The sequence below is a fragment of the Delphinus delphis genome, chromosome 2 (genome assembly GCF_949987515.2).
Source record: "Delphinus delphis chromosome 2, mDelDel1.2, whole genome shotgun sequence".
Lineage (NCBI taxonomy): Eukaryota > Metazoa > Chordata > Mammalia > Artiodactyla > Delphinidae > Delphinus > Delphinus delphis.
Window position 1 is genome coordinate 28,293,970 of NC_082684.1, and position 16,801 is coordinate 28,310,770.

Consider the following 16,801-nt stretch of genomic DNA (forward strand, 5'->3'; position numbering starts at 1 on the left):
TTGAAGCCATATTCTGATTGGCTGGTGGCTTGCGTATTATTTTGTGGAATAAAATCCCTGCTACCTCTTGCAGTTTGTACCATTCTAAACAACAGGATCTAGAGGCAGATTATCTGCTATTGGACCCCTTAAGATTTGGGATGGATAGTGTCTAGGCTCAGGGTAACCTGGTCATATATAACCTTGGCAGTGTGAGTACTTCTTTCCCTTCTTATCACCATGGAGTTACGCTTTCATTTTATCCTAAAAATAAACTCCATAGGTGTTAATAAGTAATCTCAATTGCATGTGGTCAGTCCTTCATTCCCAGTGGATCTGCACAGTTTAGGAGAGCCTGTAACTTGAGAGTAGTTGATCCCTTACAGTTCTTTGGATGTTATCCATAGCAGCAGCTAAAACTTTAAAAGAAATATATTTGGAAAGATATTATGGAAGTCACAAAACAGACAAGAAGGCCATATAACTAGGTCTAGGAGCAGGAAAAAGCCAATCCAGGAGCTATTCTACTATCAAAGCTCTGGATGCTGTATGAAACAAAGTTAAACTCTTTTTTTTTTTTTCCTTTAGCCACTCAATGCCTTCTCCGATATAGGGGGTGGTGAGAGTGTTGCAGGAAGGGGAACCTGTCCCAGGGCTAAGAGTGGGCTCTTGTCTAACATTCGGAAATGAATTGTCTGAGGAGACACACGTGCTGACAAAACAAGACTTTATTGGGAAGCGGCACTCAGGTGGAGAGCAGGAGGGTAAGGGAACCTGGGAGGACTCTCTGCCACGTGGCTTGCAGTCTTGGGTTTTATGGGAATGGGGTTAGTTTTCGGGTTGTCTCTGGCCAATCTTTCTGACTCAGGCTCCCTCCTGGTGGCTCGCGCAGTGCCAGGCCAAAATGGGTTCCAGCAAGGATTCTGGGAGGTTGGAAGGACATATGGATTGGCATCTCCTCTCTCCTTTTGACCTTTCCCGAATTCTTCCGGTTGGTGGTTGCTTACCAGGACCTCCTGTTTAAGATAACTCATGCAAGTGGTTACTATGTTGCCTGGCCAGGGCTGGCAGTTTCAGTCAGTGTTTCCCCTAACAAGAGGAAGGATTCTCCAGTTCTCCCCTTCAACATCTATAGTGAAAAGGCTGGGCACTCTGATCTAAATCCTAATACAACTGCATATAATTTGAGTGTAACATGCCAAGAAAAAAGTCTGGGTACGGTTAGAAAGGAGGAGAGGATGTGAGCAAACAAAAGCAACAAATACCCACTCCCCTGGGGGAAGGGCCTCCATTTTCAGGCAAATGTATTCAAAGACCTGGGCATAAAAAGGAGATTAGCATTATCAATCAAATGCAAAAAGAATACCACCACAAAGATTTTGAAAGAGAATAAACAGAGGCTTTCTGGGCAAGGAAAAATTGGGAATGATTTTAAAATCAAAGAATAAATGTATTAATTAGGAAGTAGTCCAAGCTGCTATAGCAATGAGACACTGAAGTACAGTGGATTAAGCAAAACAAAAGTTCATTTTCACTCATAGAACAATTCAGAGGTAAGCAGTCCAAAGTCGTCATCTTCAACCTAAAGCTTCCATCTCTGGGTTCAAGGTGGCTGCTCTGGCTCCTGTCATCAAATCTGCATCTAGTCAGTAGGGAGGTAGAATGGGTTAGGGGAGCATACCTTTAAAAAAAATTTTTTTTTAATTAATTAATTTATTTTTGGCCATGTCAGGTCTTAGTTGCGATGCACAGGATCTTCGTTATGGTGCACAGTCTCTGTAGTTGTGGTGTGTGTGCTCAGCAGTTGCGGCATGCGGACTTAGTTGCCCCCCAGCATGTGCGATCTTAGTTCCCTGTCCAGGGGTCGAAGGCCCCCTGCAGTGCAAGCACGGAGTCTTAACCACTGGAAGGCCAGGGAAGTCCCAAGGAGCATGCCTTTTAAGGTCATAACCCAGAAGAGATACTTATCATTTTCAGTTACACCCTGTTGTCTACAACTTAAATGGTAGGCCATGCCTAACTGCAAGGAAGTCTGGGAAATAAAATTTCTACTTGGGCAACCCAAATAAAACTCATAAGACCTATTATTAAAGGAAGAAGGGAAGAGTGAATGCTGGGACAACTGGCAATATCTGTTACACTGACAATGACAAGTTCTAATATGGCTGTGGAGCAACAGAAACTCCCACACTGTTTATGGGAGTACGAATGTGTACAGTACTTAAAGAATAATTTGAGAATATATTATCTTCAATAATTTGAAGACATACAATGCCTTATGACACAATTTCACTTCTAAGTATATTATCTTGGATTACAAATACTTTTTTACATATATACAAGGAGGCATGTAAAAGAATAAAGCTCTGTTTCTAATATTAAAAACTGCAAAAACTGAACTGATCATCTATACGAGCATGAATAAACAAATTGTTTAATATTCACACAGTGAAATATCATATGGCAATTAAGGTGAGTGAACTAAAGCTAAAACTAACATGGATGAATCTCACAAACATAACTCAGAAAAAAAGAGAAAGTTGCAAAAAACTATATACTGGATATATACTCCAAAGAATTGAAAGCAGAAACTTGAACAGGTATTTGTACACCCATATTCATAGCAGTATTAGTCACAATGGCCAAAAGGTGGAAGCAACCCAAGTGCCCCATCCACTGATGAATGGATAAACAAAATGTGGCTTATACATACAATGGAATATTATTCAACCTTAAAAGGAAGGAAATTCTGATACATGTTACAACATGAATGAATCTTGAACATTATGCTAAGTGAAATAAGCCAGTCACAAAAGGACAAATACTATATGATTCCAATTATATGAGGTAACTAGAGTAGTCGAATTCATGAAGACAAAAAATAGAATCAGGATTGATAGGAGTTGGGGGAAGGGAAGAATTGGAAGTTTTTGTTTAATGGGTACAGAGTTTCAGTTTTAGAAAACAAAAAAATTTGGAGTCGGACGGTGGTGATGGTTGCACAACAGTGTGAATGTACTTAACGCCACTGAACTGTACACTTGAAGATGGTTAGCATGGTGAATTTTATGTTATGTATATTCTACCACAAAAATTACTGTATACAGCATGTTTTCATTTATAGGCAACTCAAAAGCATACACATTACAAACATATTGTTAAGGTATTCAAGTAATGGGTAAAACTATAAAATAAACCAAAAGGATGACAATTACAAAATCCAGGAGAGTGGTTACCTAAGAGGTGGGGTGGAGGTGAGAGAAGGAGGGAATGTAATCAGAGAGGATTATATAGAAAGTGTCAAAGTTATGGGTAATATTCTTTTTCTTAAATTAGGTTATATGTACAAGGGTGTTCATTTTAGTAATATTCTTTATCCCTTAAATATACTCTATGTATGTAATATTTTATAGTATCTATATATGTTATACAGTATTTCATACAAAGGTATACATTTAAACACATATCACATATACTTAATATAAATGTATGCTTTTGAATGTATGAAGTATTACATATTTTTACGTGGGAAAATTAAAGGAGAATTAGGAAACATTAAAGTGGGTTACTTGAGGAAAACTTCGAAAAACTGATGTTCAGAAACTCTCTCTAGGCTGAAACAGTTCCAACTTGTATAGTTCCACCTCAAACAACAGGTTTGTTTGAAAATGAGGTGTAGTGAATACTATTGTCTGCCTTCAGGACATCCATTTCCTTCTTTCTTCCTTCTTGATAAAATCCTAGTTTTGTTCAGGAGTCCACATCTCCCCTTACATATCCCATGTCACTGAGAAAAAGATGACTATCTTCAGCTCCAAGAGTACGTCGCTGCAGTTAAAGTCAGTCATGCCCATATCATCCCCTTGCCTTTTATTGGTTCAGAGACTCTGGCTTAACCTAATCAGCCTGTGGCATTTCTTTTTTATTTTGTTTTGTTTTGGCTTGGTTTTTTGGCCCTGCTGCGCAGCTTGTGGGATTTTAGTTCCCCGACCAGGTATTGAACCCTGGGCCCTCAGCTATGAGAGTGCAGAGTCCTAACCACTGGACCGCCAGGGAATTCCTTGCATGTGGCATTTCTTAGGCCATTCAAAGATTGGCATCTGTCCAAAGTTGGCACAATTATGCTGACGAGCAGGATTTTTATTACATGGTTTGGGGAAGAGACCCTATTTCTTTCTAACCCGTACACTAACACTAACCCGTACCCTAACCCTAACCCCAAACCTTACCCTAACCCGTACCCTAAACCTAACCCGTACACTAACACTAACCCGTACCCTAACACGTAACCTAACCCTAACCCGTTGTCGTACCCTAACCTGTACCCTAAACCGTACCGGTTCCCTAACTCTGACCCGAAACCTAACCCTTAGACTAACCCGTACCCTAATCCTAACCCGTACACTAACACTAACCTGTACCCTAACACGTACCCTAACCCTAACCCGTTGTCGTACCCTAAACGGTACCCGTTCCCTAACCCTAACCCTTACACTAACCCGTACCCTAATCCTAACCCGTACACTAACACTAACCCGTACCCTAACACGTACCCTAACCCTAACCCGTTGTCGTACCCTAACCTGTATATGAACAAGGAACATGTTGTTCCAACTGCTGTTTACAGCCAACTGGGGGCGGGGGGGGGAAGGTCAGAACTGAGAGATACGGAGCTTCAGCCCTGATAGTGCTGTTTATAGAGCTCACTACCTTTGAAGCTCCTGTTATTTGAGATGTATTTCCTTAGTGTTTAAGGTAGACTGAGTTAGGATTCCCGCTACTTGAACTGGAACCACCCTAACTGAAACCTGGAGATACATTTTAAGGATACATAGAGAAACAGGAACCTCAGACACACAGTTGGGCCCCATGGAAGTTCAGGAACCCTACTTGTCACTACAAGAAGGGCTGAATATGTAGGTCTCACAGAGAGTGGAACGTAGCTCAGAAACTGGGTGGCCCTTAGGACCCAGTGTAGACCTCGCTGTCACTCCCTCAGCATTAGTAAGTTTTTGATCAGTTCTTATCCCAGGACTCTGCCATCTTGGTACTCTTGTTTTAGGTGCACCCCTACTTTTCTTTATGTATGATTTCTTTCTTTTTTTTTTTTTTTGCGGTACACGGGCCTCTCACTGTTGTGGCCTCTCCCGTTGCGGAGCACAGGCTCCGGACGCGCAGGCTCAGCGGCCGTGGCTCACGGGCCCAGCCGCTCCGCGGCATGTGGGATCTTCCCGGACCGGGGCACGAACCCGTGTCCCCTGCATCGGCAGGCGGACTCTAAACCACTGCGCCACCAGGGAAGCCCGTATGTATGATTTCTAATCTTGCTATAGCTGTTCAACTCTTCATGTCTTGAGATCTAAATTCCCCAAAGAGAGGATCGATTTCCTTAAGACAGTCCATCTCATGAACCCCCTGCCAATCTATAGATAAGATGTTTGTGGGTAAGATGCCCTACCCTTGACTCAATTAACAGTAGTCGAGGGACTTCCCTGGTGGCACAGTGGTTAAGAATCCGCCTGCTAGAACACTCTATGACATAAATCACAGCAGGATCCTTTTTGACCCACCTCCTAGAGAAATGGAAATAAAAACAAAAATAAACAAATGGGGCCTAATGAAACTTCAAAGCTTTTGAACAGCAAAGGAAACCATAAACAAGACCAAAAGACAACCCTCAGAATGGGAGAAAATATTTGCAAATGAAGCAACTGACAAAGGATTAATCTCCAAAATTTATAAGCATCTCATGCAGCTCAATAACAAAATAACAAACAACCCAATCCAAAATTGGGCAGAAGACCTAAATAGACATTTCTCCAAAGAAGATACACAGACTGCCAACAAACACATGAAAGAATGCTCAACATCACTAATCATTAGAGAAATGCAAATCAAAACTACAATGAGATATCATCTCACACCGGTCAGAATGGCCACCATCAAAAAATCTAGAAACAATAAATGCTGGAGAGGGTGTGGAGAAAAGGGAACACTCTTGCACTGCTGGTGGGAATGTGAATTGGTACAGTCCCTATGGAGAACAGTATGGAGGTTCCTTAAAAAACTAAAAATAGAACTACCATATGACCCAGCAATCCCACTACTGGGCATATACCCTGAGAAAACCATAATTCAAAAAGAGTCATGTACCAAAATGTTCATTGCAGCTCTATTTACAAGAGACCGGAGATGGAAACAACCTAAGTGTCCATCATCGGGTGAATGGATAAAGAAGATGTGGCACATATATACAATGGAATATTACTCAGCCATAAAAAGAAACAAAATTGAGCTATTTGTAATGAGGTGGATGGACCCAGAGTCTGTCATACAGAGTGAAGTAAGTCAGAAAGAGAAAGACAAATACCGTATGCTAACACATATATATGGAATTTAAGAAAAAAATGTCATGAAGAACCTAGGGGTAAGACAGGAATAACGACACAGACCTACTAGAGAATGGACTTGAGGATATGGGGAGGGGGAAGGGTAAGCTGTGACAAAGCGAGAGAGTGGCATGGACATATATACATTACCAAATGTAAAATAGATAGCTAGTGGGAAGCAGCCGCATAGCACAGAGAGATCAGCTAGGTGCTTTGTGACCACCTAGAGGGGTGGGATAGGGAGGGTGGGGGGGAGGGAGACGCAAGAGGGAAGAGATATGGGAACATGTATATGTATATGTATATGTATACGTAAATGTATATGTATAACTGATTCACTTTGTTATAAAGCAGAAACTAACACACCACTCTAAAGCAATTTTACTCCAATAAAGATGTAAAAAAGAAAAATCCACTTGTAAAGGATTATTGAGATAGGCCTTCTCACACCCTGGTGGTAAAAGTATAAATTAATAAAATTTATCTAGAATGCAACTTATTAACCTATGTCTGAGTTTTAAAAATATGTGTTGTGACTTCAGGAACTTGAGCCTGTAAATATACTGTAAAATATAAACAAACACGAAATAGATGTATAGTTCACTGTTATTTCTAGAAAAAATAGGAAATAATCTAAAATCTAACAATAGAAGAAACAGAAGAGTCTACAATAATTAAGAGTTTCCATTTATTGAGTTTTCATAACATGTCCAATTTTGTCAAGGGCTTTGCAGATGTGATCTTATTTTGTCTTTATAATGACACAGGGAAGTAGGGACTCTTCACATTTTATATTTGAGAGATTTCTATCAGAGAGAGTAGGGACATAGTGGACATCACCAAACTCACACGTGGTAAGGTTTGTATTCATGTGATTAAAAAGTGAATGTTCTTCAATATTACGTACTTCTTTCCTCTATAGTAATACTATGCATCCTTTTAAATGAGCTGTTCATTTTGTTGAATCACCACTGAATTGATCTAGAAATAATGCTGGTGAAGCGTAAATATTATTTCATTAAAGTTTGGTCATTGATATCGAAAAAAAAAAAAAAAAAGAATCCGCCTGCCAATGCAGAGTGCACGGGTTCAATCCCTGGTCAGGGAAACTGCAAGTTGCAGGATGCAGCCAAAAGAAAAATAAGTAAATAAACACCCTATACACTTCATTTAGGCATATCATTTGTTGATGTTTTGCTACATTCTCTCTCTCCCTCCCTCTTCTATCTATCTATCTATCTATCTATCTATCTGTTTTTCCCCAATCCATTAAACAGTTACTTGAAGCTATTGTGACCCTTCACACCTAAACATTCAGCAGGTATTTCCTAGGAACAAAGCTATCCTTACATGCAAGTACTATATACTATTCACTCTAAGGAAACTTAACATAAATACAATTACAATTACAATCGGCCCATTATTTAAATTTCCTCAATTGTCCCAATAATATCCTTTACAGTTTCTTATTTTTGGTGTGTGTGTACACATTTAGTTTTATTGTAACAAAGTAACTTGTACACTTTTAACGTTTAAAACTGAACATCATCTTTCCTTTCCAGTGAAACAAAAAGAAAAATTTAAAAATAAACAGGAACAAAATTACAATAGAGAATGTCAATTGCAAATAAGATCCTACAGGTTCTGCAGATTCTCCCATCGAGTGGTAGGGCTCAAGTCATCATTAGGAGAGAATTGTATTTTAAAAGTGTCATCTTAAATTGCAAAGATGTCCGTTAAACATCACAATTAAACATGCCAGAGGAGAAGCCATGTTGTCAAAATGCCCACTTAACCCACCCAAACATCTCAAACCCACCCTTTGCTGACCTTCTATAACCCCATTTTTTAAAGTTTTTTTTTTTTTTGTGTGGTTTTAAAGTTTTTTTTTTTCTTTTTTTAAACAAGAGAAAGTAGACAGATACATGTTGGTAAACACTAACTGTCCATACTCACATAGAGACACAGTGTAATCTCTGAGCCCAATATACAGAGAAGGGAGGAAAAAAGCTAGAATTCTATGTATTACTACACAGGGGTCTAGCACCCTCCAGCTTCCAGCAGAGCTAAGGGAGCAGAAGGTTTTTCTTTTTTCCCACAGAGAATGGTGGTGTTGATTCCATAAAGTTTTTGTTGAGACAGGAAAGGATAAAAATGAATTTGGAACAGAAAGGGGTAGAGATTCTTTTCCCACTGAATTCTGCTCAAGGTATTTTCCCCCAAAATAAGTTGTGAGCCATGGTATAAAGGAGAAAAGCCATGGTATAAAGGAGAAAAGCCCTCAAAAACAGGGCTACTGAGCACAAGAGGAGGAGAAAAAAAAGACTGCAACTTGCTCCCAGAGACTGGACAAAATTACAAAAGGAAGGTTGGAATCCATCAGTGTTCCATTAGTCATCTTCTCCTTCATCTTTCTCTCCTCCCTCCCCCTCATCATCATCTCCATCTTCTTCACCTTCATCCGCATCCCCTTCTTCATCAGTATCTTCCAATCCTTCTTCGTCTTCATCATCATCTTCTTCTCCTTCCCCTTCCTCATCATCCACGTCCAGAACCAAGTAGTACTGTAATGGATTTGGCCAAATATCATCTTTGATGACCTCTCCTAACTCATCTGCACCTGCATCAGAAGGATCAGTAAACCAGGTGAAGCAGCTTTCTGGTTCCTCATGCTGTCTTTTCCTGCTGGCTTTATTCTGCGTTTGATTTGAATGTTTTATCAAATCCTTTCTGGATTTCCATTTGAGTGGACTTTGAAGATGGATCACCACTCTCATTCAGATGAAGTTCTTTGGAGAGAACTTTATTTTCGAAGTCAGGGTTTTCATCACAATAAAAATCTATTCTGTAACCTGAGTTAGTATCTTCAAATTCTGTCACTTCACTCTTGTCAAATAATGCAGTGCCTCTTCATCCTCCTCCCCAAGCAGTGCAGACACTTGTGGATGGTTAACAAATGTTACCCCCAAATTTGGGATTTTGCCCATCAATTCCGACCTCTTCTGAAAAAATGGTTGGTGGAGTTTGTTATATTTCTGTTCTACTTTCAAAATCTCCTCACTGGCTTGTTCGTTAAGTCTGTCTGTTTCATTTTGTACTTCATCAATATGTTCAATTGCTTCTTGCTGTTCTTTTTCTTCGTTGGTCAAGTTCGGAGAAGCAGACGTTTCCTCTGGCCTGGAGGCAGGAGTCAGTCTCGGTTTCTTTGGTTTCTTTGCTTGGGGTGGAAGTGAAGACTGGTGTTTGGGGGCCATGCTGGGAGAAAGCCAAGAATCCACCCAAGGGAAGACGCTCATACCAGGAGCTCTGAGAACGCTACAGTTTCTTATTTTTTTAATTCAGGGTACAATCAAGGATCACACATTGCATTTAGTTTTCATGCCTAGTCTCCTTTAATATAAAAACAGGTCTGTAGCCTTTTTTTTTCTTTCATGACTGACATTTTTTAAGACTCCAAACAGATTGTTTTGCAGAATGTCCCTAATCTTTGGATTTCAGTTTCCTCACGATTAGATTTAGTTTTTCTTTTTTAATTTGGGGGGACAAAAATACTACATAATTAATGTATCCTTATATACCCCACACCACGATGTACATTATGTCAGTTTGTCCCATCAGTAGTGACATCAAGTTTGATCATTTGGGTAAGGCAGTGTTTGCCAAATTTCTCTATTGTAAAGGTATGTATAGTAATCTATGGGATAATACTTCGAGGTTCTGAAAGTATCTTGTTCCCTACAGCTTTTTACCAATGGTTCTGACATCCACTGATGATTCTTGCCCAAATCAGTTATTACAATGGTGATTGTAAATGATTTCATATTTCTATCCTTCTACATTTATTAGTTGTAATATTCCTATACAAAAAAGCTCCCCCATCTCTCCCATTTTCTTTGTTTACTCTTAATATCTTACGGACACATGGATTCTTTATTAAAAATGAACATGTTGTACACCTTACATTTATACAATGTTATACATCAAATATATATCAATAAAAATTAAAAATAATCATGTGATAATCCACTACTGTCATTACTAATTTTGATCCTTAAATTGTCTCAAATTTGACCAACATGAGACTTTTCAAGCTGGTTCCTGTTTCTTTTGGCAAGTCCCCATCAATTTTTGAGCACTTCCTTGCATTTTTCTATAAGTAAAAAATTTCCTTATTATGAAGAGGGACCAAGATGGTGACATAGAAGGCTCATGAACTTCCTTCCTCCCATGGACACACAGAATGTACAGCCACGTACAGAGCAATTCCTCTGGGAGAAATCCAGAAACTAGCTTAGCGACTTCTACACATCGAGTAGATGAGAAAATACTCACCTCAAAATGGGTAGGAAAGGCTGAGACACACTCTCACCATGAACCTCACCCTCAGTACAGGGCCATACAATTGGGCGGGGAACCCCCAATTCCCACCTTCTCCCTGAGGAGTGAAAGGTTTGGACCCACATCTTGTGCCCCAACTTTTAAGGTTCTCACATCAGGGATGGGTCCCTAAAACACAACAGGGCTTGTGTCCATGAGTCCCACAGGACTACAGCAAACAGAGGAGCAATTCTTAATGGGTCTGTGACTTCCTTTGATCATTAAACTTTCATTTCTCACTGTGCCATCGCTTGGATCTTGTAATATGTTTTTTTAATTGTAGTAAAACACACATCACATTACACTTGCCATCTTTATCATTTTTAAGTGGATATTTGGGTTTCTTCCACCTCTTGGTTATTGTGAATAACGCTGCAATGAACACGGGTGTGCACATATCTCTTTCAGACTCTGCTTTGGATTCTATTGTATATATAACCAGAAGTAAGATTGCCAGATCATATGGTAATTCTATAATTTTTTTGAGGAACCACTTCAAAAACTACTATTTTCCATATCAGCTGTACCATTTTACATTCCTACCTATAGTGCACAAGTGTTCCAATTAATAGGATGTTGGTCACATCCTCACCAACCCTTGTTCATTTACTGTTCTTTTGATAGTGGCTACCCTAACGGGAGAGATGTAATACCTCATTGTGGTTTTGATTTGCCTTTCTCATATTAGTGATGTCGAGCTTTTTCATGTGCTTGTTGGCTATTTGCATATCTTCTTCAGAGAACTGTCTGTTCAAGTCTTTTGCCCGTTTTTAAAATCAGACATTTTTGTTGAGTTGAAGTTCCTTATAAATTCTGGATATTAATGCCTAATCAGATATATGATTTCCAAATATTTTCTCCAATTCCATAGATTGCCTTCCACTCTCTTGATTGTTTCTTTTGATACACAAAAGGTTTTAAGTTTCATGTAGTCCCATTTGTCTAGTTTTGCTTTTGCTGTCAATGCTTTTGGTGTCACACCCAATAAATCATTGTGAAATCCAAAGTCCTAAAGTTTCCTCCTAGTTTTATAGTTTAGGTCATGTGTGTAGGTCTTTAATCCACCTTGAGTTAACTTTTGTATATGGTGTAAGAGTCTAACTTCATTCTTTTGCATGTGGATATCCAGTTTTCTGAGAACCATTTGTTGAAGAGACTGTCCTTTTCCTATGTGTGGTCTTGTACCCTTGTAGAGAATCATTTGGCAATACGGTCAGCCCAACATATCCGAAGGTATTGCACCGGTGGATTCAAGCAGCTGGGGATAGAAAATATTTGGGGGAAAAAGTTCCAGAAAATTCCAAAAAGCAAAATTTGAGTTTGCTGTACACTGGTAACTATTTACATTGCATTAGGTATTATAAGTAATCTAGAGATGGTTTAAAGTATATGGGAGGATGTGCATAGGTTATACGCAAATACTTCACCATTTTATATAAGGGACTTGAGCATCCACAGATTTTGGCATCTGTGAGGGTCCTGGAACCAAGCCCCTGCTAATATAAAGGAACGGCTGTATGTGTATGGGTTTATTTCTGGGCTCTCTATCGTTGCATTTGGTCTATATATCTGTCTTTATGTCAGTACAACACTGTCTTGATTACTACTCTGCTTTGTAGTATGTTTTGAAATCAGGAAGCATGAGGCCTCCAACTTTGTTCTTCCTTTCCAAGATTGCTTTGGCTATTCGGGATCCCTTGAGATTCCATACCAGTATTGGCTTTTTTTCCTTTCCATTTCTACAAACGTTATTGGTATTTTGATAAGAGATTGTATTGAATCCATAGATCACTTTGGGTAGTATGGACATTTTATTGCTATTGAGTCTTCCAATCCACGAGCACAGAATGTCTTCCCATTCTCTTGTATCTTCTCTGATTACTTTTAGCAACATTTTGTAATTTAGTGTACAAGTCTTTCACCTCCTTAGTTAGGTTTACTCCTAGGTATTTTATTCTTTCTGATGCTATAGCAAATTGGATTGTTTCCTTAGTTTCTTTTTTGATTGGTCACTGTTAGCGTACTGAAATGCAACTGATTTTTCCATGTTGATTTTGTATCCTGAAACTTTGTTGAAATCATTAATTAGTTGTAACAGATTTTACAAATGGATTCTTTAGGATTTTCTACGTAAGATCATGTCATGTGTGAACAGAGATAATTTTACTTCTTCTTTTCCAATTTGGATACCTTTTCTTTTTCTTGTCCAACTGCTCTAACCCAGACTTTCCAACATGTGCTTTATCAGTCGGTATAGGCTAAGTTATGCTCTTGTAAAAAACAAACAAACAAACAAAAAAACCAACCCAAATCTCAGTGGCTAAAACAACAAATGTCTATTTTTCATTTACCCTAGTGTTGGGATGTTCTGTGGGATCCAGGCAAAGCAAGGTTCCATCTCTATGTTTTCATGATTTGAAAGGCAGGCCAAAGGGAGCATAGTTCATCACATAATGACTTTTAAAACTTCTGCCTAGAAATGATATATGTCATCTTCACTCACATTGCCACACCTCACTTCAAAGGTGGTGGAAAAGAGCCATCCTACCCTGGGTCCATAAACAAGAGAGCCAGAAATATTTGGTAAACAGCACCAACAACTGCTACACTCTACCCTTCTAGTTACCAAACGTTGATTTCACTTTCTCTACCACAGGCCACGTATACACTACACAACCCCCCTCCTCCACACAGACATTCTCCAAGTCCTGTCCAATCATGACATCATGCTCAAAGTCCAAGAGATCTAGGTGGAGCACAGCTGTCTCTACAGCAAGGGGTATATGTAGTAGTATCAGTATCAGGAGGTGTGGCTTTTTTTGATCTAGAGACCTATGCACCAAGAGGGCAAATTATCTGCCCTTATAACACCAAATATACAATTGGTGGAATAGGAACAGGACAACTACAGTGAACACTCCTATTCAGAAAAGAAACAAAACAAAACACATAGAAGTGACTAGTCTCTAGCAATTCTGTCTACAAGATGAACTGTGCAAGGGCACCTTACTTTGGGGGTAAGGAATTCAGAAAAGCTAAAAATAAAAGGACAGGCGAAAGTAGATAAGGCAAATGCATTACAGAAAAGAAAAAGAAAGCAAAGATCCTGTTCTTAATATAAGAAAAAGTAGAATTCAGGCTAAAGAGCATTAAATGAGACAAAAAGAATACACTATAATGCTAAAGGCTACAGTTCACAAAAAAAATATCAGTTATGAGTATCCATGCACAAAACAACACAGTAGCAACTTTCGTCAAGTGGAAACTCTAAGAAATGCAAGGAGAAATAGACAAAGTATACTAAGATTAGAAAACTCTATTTCTCTCAGTGTGAGACAGATCAAAGAGTCAAAAATAAATGTAAGGATACAGAATACCTAAACAATCAGGTAGATCTTATGCATAAATATCAAACCTTTTATCCTGATAATACCAGATAATACAGAATGTACCTCCTTTTCAGGTGTACATGGAACTTTCATGAAATTGACCATGTTAGGCTACAAAGAAAACCTCAATATTTTCCATATTGCATATTCAGACAGCATATTATTTCTGCATGCCTTTTCCCATCTTTTAACTTACTGAGGTATAATTTACAAATAATAAAATGTACCCATCTTGTGCACATTTCAATGCTTTTTGACAAATCAATATATCCAAGTAGCCATCACAGCAATCAAAATACAGAAAATTTCCATCATCCCCCCAAACTCCCTTGTACCTCTACAAGAGCCAATCTTCTCTCTCCACATCAGGCAATCAATTTACTTTCCATCACTATAGATTGGGTTTGTGCTTCCTAGAGTTTCATATGTACGGAATCATACAGTATACATTCTTTTGTGTCTGGCTTCTTTTGCTCAGTTTAACAGTTTTAAGATTCATCTATGTTATTGCATTAGTAGTTCATTCTTTTTTTTTTTTTTTTTTTTTTTTTTTTTGCCGTACGCGGGCCTCTCACTGTTGTGGCCTCTCCTGTTGCAGAGCAACAGGCTCCAGACGCGCAGGCTCAGCGGCCATGGCTCACAGGCCCAGCCGCTCCGCGGCATGTGGGATCTTCCCGGCCTGGTCACGAACCCGCGTCCCCTGCATCGGCAGGCGGACTCTCAACCACTGCGCCACCAGGGAAGCCCAGTAGTTCATTCTTTTTATTGCCAAACAGTATTCCATTGTATGAATGCACAGTTTGTTTATCCATTTACTTGTTTATGGACACTTTGGTTGTTTCCAGTTCCTATCTATTATGAATAAAGATAACATGAACATTGATGTACAAGTCTCTGTGTAGACATGTTTTCATTTCTCTTGGTTAGATTTCCTAGGAGTGGAGTTACTGGGTTGTGTGGAAAGTGTATTTTCCCATTATTTCCAACAGTTTTGTGTCATCCTGATTTAGGCACATCTTGTAAATACCATATAGCCACAAGATTTTAAAAATAGCCAATCTGAGCATTTGTCTTTTAATAAGGGAACTTAACCCAGGCACATTCATTCATCCTGACTACTGTGTTTGGACTTCTCCCTACCCAACTTAGTTTTCTATTTTCCATTATTTCTTCTTCCCTCCCCTCTTCTGCATTTCTTTTTCCTCTTTTCTTTTAGAATTTACATATAGTGAAGTATACGGATCTCCAGTGGTGTATTCTGCTTTTTTATTTTTAATTTTTTTTGTTAATTGAGCTTCCCTTTTCCACTTTATTTCTGTTCGTTTAGGAGACATACATCTTACATTAGTTAGGATTAGGTTTGGCTATACAATTAAAGTAAAACCCAGGTAGCCTTTTCTAATGTATTGGCACACCTGGTCACTCAATTCCAAAGCCAACACTATCTAACAGTTCTCCCGCAGAAGAACAACAACTCTCCAGTAAGAGCTCTGATTAAGATTATTTGGCTTGACCCTGATCACCCATGTTTGAAATAATCACAATGGCAAAGGAATAAGGAGGTTCTAATTGGTCCAGTTTGACTCTAGGTACCTCATATAAGTGGAATTACAGTATTTGTCTTTTCGTGACTGGCTTATTTCACTTAGCATAATGACGTCAAGGTTCATCCATATTGTAGTATGTGTCAGAATAGTATAAACGCATACTATTCCACTGCATGTATATACCACATTTTGGTTATTCATTCATCTGTTTGGACACACTTGTGTTGCTCCCACCCCTTGGCTATTGTGAATAGTGATGCTAATGAACATGGGTGTACAAATATCTCTTCAAGATCCTGCTTTCAATTCTTTTGTATATATTCCCAGAAGTGGAATTGCTGGATCATATAGTAGTTCTATTTAAAAATTTTTGAGGAACCGTCATACTATTTTCCATAGCAGCTGTACCATTTTACATTTCCACCAGCAGTACACAGCAGTCCCAACTTCTCCACATCCTCGTCAACACTTGTTGTTTATTTATCCTTAACAGCAGCCATCCTACTAGGTATAAGGTGGTATCTCATTGTGATTTCAATTTGCACAATGATTCAATTTCCCTAATGATTAGTGATGTTGAACGTCTTTTCATGGGCTTTTTGGCCATCTATATGTCTTCTTCAGAGAACTGTCTGTTCAAGTCCTTTGCCTATTTTTAAGTCTACCTCATTGTTTTTAAATGCTCATGACATTCCATAGTATAGGCATAACATAGTTAAAACTTTCTGATGGATATTTACATTCTTTTCAATTTTTCTCTATTATAAATAGTGGTGCAGTAAACATCCTTCTATATACACTTCCTTGTACACATGTGTGAATTTTTTTTACACATTTATCATGCATTTACATCACACTGATCATGTGATGCAAATGCACTGATCATTTTAAAAGAAATCACCTATATGATACCTGTAAATAACCAAAAAATAGAACTGGGCTCACACGATATCTGCAATTTTTATTTTAGTGGATCCTGCCCAACTGCTGTCTGAAATGGTTATACTTATCTGCATTCTTGTCAGCACTACGTGACTATCCATTTCCTCATACCCTTGTTATATATATTGGAAAATCTTCTGGTCAGTCATTTGTCTTAATTTTGGGGGAAGCTGTTTTG

General features: G+C 38.7%; 1 pseudogene; it reads right to left on the bottom strand.

The window, feature by feature from the left end:
* Positions 1-8,361: 8,361 nt before the first annotated feature.
* LOC132419490 (protein SET-like) lies at positions 8,362-9,717 on the bottom strand (annotated as a pseudogene).
* Between the last annotated feature and the right edge of the window lie 7,084 nt (positions 9,718-16,801).